The sequence below is a fragment of the Papio anubis genome, chromosome 8 (genome assembly GCF_008728515.1).
Source record: "Papio anubis isolate 15944 chromosome 8, Panubis1.0, whole genome shotgun sequence".
Lineage (NCBI taxonomy): Eukaryota > Metazoa > Chordata > Mammalia > Primates > Cercopithecidae > Papio > Papio anubis.
Genome location: NC_044983.1, coordinates 118,015,660 through 118,019,691, shown reverse-complemented (window position 1 = coordinate 118,019,691; position 4,032 = coordinate 118,015,660). Strand labels below are relative to the sequence as shown.

The following is a 4,032-nucleotide window of genomic DNA, read 5'->3' as shown; positions in this document are numbered from 1 at the left end:
GGTAAGGGACATGGCACCAGCAGCTCTGGAATCTACCCTGTCAGCTTCCAATCCAGGGGGAAGAGAAAGCTAGCTATTCCTTCGGTTCCAAAACGCAGAGGAAAACTCCAGGGAAGACATCTGTCTGTCTTGAAGGGTCTTCCTTGAGCCATCTGCTGTGGATCACAGGAGGGGGTAATATGATCAACCACATTACCAGATCAGCCTACCTGGCAGATGGAGGAGGGAGCCGTTTCCTAAAGGAGGAGATGGAGTATTTTACCAGGAGTGGGAAAAGGCAGGCAGGCAGATGAAAACAACAGATGGTCCTTCAGCAGGCGCCGAAGGTTTAGATGAGTGGAGAGGAAAGGCAAGGTGATTTCAGGGGGATGGTCACCTCCTCCAAGAAGCCTTTTCAGACAGCCTGACTTAGCCACTTCTCTCTCCACACCATCCACTCTTGCTTCCCTCATGGTAGTACATGGCACTGTCTGTTCCTGGCAGCTTTGAAGGTGGCCACTTCTTCTGGTTGATCCTGTATCCCTTCCTCCCATTACTAGCATGTGGTGGCCACTCATTGTTTAGAGCAGTGAGTGAAGGGACAGGGGGAACAAAGACACAGAGGAAGAAAGTCACAAGAAAACTTCGGTGTGCTTGGAATCTTGAGTGTATGATTAAAAACCTAGCAAATCCCAAGATTCTTAAGGTGGGTTAGGGTTATAGTATGGCCCTGAATGTCAGGCTAAGAAGTTTGTGCCATGGACAGTAGGGAGCCGTTGAAATCTTTTGAGCAGGGGAGTGGCAAGGTCAGGGCTGCTCCACTCCTGTGCCTTGTTCCTTTGACCCCTGGCTGCTGTCTTTCTTTTCCATTCTCTGGATTCTCCATGATTCTTCTTGGTCTGGTTCTTCACCTGTCTTGAACACCTTTAGTCTATGTTTCCCACCCCTGCTTTTTTTCTCCTCAAACTTCTTCACCAATCAGTTCTGGGCTGATTCTGCTCTCTGTGCAGGGAAAGGACAGTTTACCCTGGTGCCAAGTGAGTGTCCTTCCCAGGAAGGTTCCATCTGAGCAGCTCTTGGCTGCCCTCTTCTGGGCACTGGTGGATATAACCACCTGCTCTTCTGGAACTGGCTAGAAAGACTCTGGTAGCAGCCTTGCCTCACGATGAGACTTCTGTCTTTTTGTATCTGCCCACCAGATCCCCTTTAATTTCTTAAAATCAGTAAGTTTTTTTTGAGTGCCTACCAAGTGTTTAGATTTGTCTGGCGATAGCTACGTATAGAATAGAATGCTTCTGACTTCCCACTGATCTAGATATTGTTTCATCGTGGGATCTAAGCCTTGCATAAATGTCTGAGCACTTCTTTTGCTAATTTACATGTCTGTCCTATTTATTTGACTGAACTGAGGTCACTTTAGTTTTGAAAGCCATTGAAGAGGTAATGTATTTGAACTTTATAAGTATGTAAGGCTTACATATTTATGTTCCCCGGAGAGCATCTTCCCCCATAAATCACACCCTGATGCTTTCATCAAAGTACAAAGTCTGTGTACATATTTTTATTATTCACAATGGAATCAAGGCAATGCCCTAATTAACGATTTTGCTAAGAGGCAATTGCTGTTTCCAGGGAACTCGGACTTGTAACATGGATTCGAAGCCATTCCTGGGGTTTTTTGAGCTCATAAAATGACGGATACACATCCCAACAGGACATCTGACTGGATTCTTGGCCTCACTGTGGGTGATAGACATACTTTATTCTGAACCAGTTGCTTTTCTCAGGCCAAAGGCTAATTGCCATCCCATTCTGGTGAGCAGGCTCTCACTCAAACGCCTAGACTCTGAAACCTGTAATCTCTTCACAGTACTAAGACAACATCTTCCTTTCCTGGATCTGCATTTGGAATTCCCCCATTCCTCCATCCATTCAAACCCAGCCCATTTTTTCAAGACCTATTTCTAATCTCTTTTCTCTGAGATCCATTTCCTGCATCCTGACTTTTCTTTGTTCTAAACAGTAACACTTCTGTAGTTTGTGGCATTGACTTAGCAAAAGTCATGTATTATCTTGCAACATCTTTTAATTTTTAAATAAACCTTATTTATACATTTTGTACTGTCATTTAACTTTACACAAGTTTATGTTTCATGTCTTTAATTGAATCATAAAATCCATAATGCTAGAAACCATATCTTACACTTGGTTGTTTACCCCACAGAATGTTGAATATTTATTGCTATATATTCAATAGATGAGCAGCAAATGCTCTTGACTGGTGGCTTGTTGTATCATTTGCCTATCTTAGCTCTAATTAGTATACTTGCCTGAGAAATTATTTACAAAAGACAGATTGGCCCAGGCCATCATTAACACTTCTCTGGAATATTTTCATGCATTTAAATGCTTTGCAAAATGTATTGCCCAAATGGCACTGTGTGTCTATGTGTGCACATAAAAAAGAGAAGCCAAATTAAAATCATCCTTTTAATTTACTGTTGATGCCTGATTATTTTAAAATTTAGTTTTAATTTTGATTATACACATACATAATTTTCAGGGTCAAATAATTTTAGAAGGCATAATGAAAAACAATAGACTCTTCTCTTGATCCATCATTTCCTGCTTCCTAGAATCAACACATCCACCTCTTGCTTTTGGTTTTGCCTCCATGTCACTGGTATATGCTTATAGTGCTCCTTCTTTTTTGCCTAATGCCTTAAGCATTAACTGCTAGCCTCCCACTATTTTAGCCCTCTTTTACCACTTCTACCACACCCCGTCATGGACAGTTCCTGAACCCCTGGACCCCCATGCTCCCATTATCCCACTACTGTTATTTCATAATTTTGCTTAGGTTAATATTCAGTGTGTATACTTTCCTGTCCCTAAAAATACTCTTCACAGCTGAAATGTGCTTACTTTTATTTTCTTGCACAATCTTTAGGTTTTCCTGGAGTTAATAGCTCTATTGTTTTTTCTTCCTTTGTTTTGTTTTCTATTACTAATTCACTCCAAACTTTCTCCTCGGTTGTTTACATTTCCTCTCAATACACTCACTCACATCAGGTATTCTAACAAAGCCATCTTTTGACCATCTTTCCTGCGCCCTGCTGAGCTGCTCCAACCGGGACTAGTTTATTTCTAGGCTGAGTACGTGGCTGTATTTGGATCTCCCTTCGCCTTTATCTCTGAGATTTCCTTTGCTCTTTCTTGGATTGATGTTCTTACTTTCCAGACTTCATGCCTTTCTCTTTCTTGCTTCGCCTCCTAATTTTGGACTTATCTAGTAGCTGCTGCTGCTTCTTTTTTTTTTTTTTTTTTTTTCCTTTTTCACATCAGATGGGAAGTGTGCCAACATCACAACAAGGTTTGAGGTAGGCACATCTCATGCATAGACATGAACACCCAATCATCACGCTTATAAACTACAAAAGGATCTCCAGTAGCTTCCTGAGAATGGGCTCATGGCAGGTAATTGTTTTGAGACTTACGTCTGAAATGTTTGTATCCCACCCACATATTTAATTGTTAATTTTGATAGGTATAGAATTCTAGGCTAGAAATAAATTTTTTCTACAGAATTCTAAAGTCATTGTTACATTATCTTTTTCTTCTACTGGGGCTGTTGAGAAATCCACAGTCATTTTGGTATTTTGAGCAATCATTTTTACCTTTTTCTGAAAAGTTTTAAAACTCCCTCTTTTATGTCTATTGTTCTGAAAGTTTAAGATGATGGAACTTAGTGTGAATTTATTTTTATCTATTGTACTGAATATTTACTGTAACTTTTAAGTCTGGAAACTCATGCCCTTCAGTACTAAGAAATTTCTTGGATTATTTCTTTTCTCTTTTTTCTTCTATTTTTCAAGTTCTTTTTCTGAAATTTTAGTTACTCAGTTGATGAACTCCTAGAATGATTTTCTATATTTCTTATTTTTTGTATCATATCTTCTATCTCTTTGATTTTTCATTCAACTTTCTAAGAGATTTCCCTAAATTTATCTTCTAACTCTTTGACTGAAATTTTCATTCTGGCTGTCAAATTTG

The 4,032-nt window shown here is 39.8% G+C and overlaps 1 non-coding gene across 1 annotated transcript; it reads right to left on the bottom strand.

Moving 5' to 3' along the window:
* Window positions 1-3,318: 3,318 nt before the first annotated feature.
* On the bottom strand, window positions 3,319-3,422 carry LOC116268764. Its single transcript, XR_004175930.1, has one exon. It is a non-coding gene; the product is annotated as a small nucleolar RNA U13 (small nucleolar RNA).
* Between the last annotated feature and the right edge of the window lie 610 nt (window positions 3,423-4,032).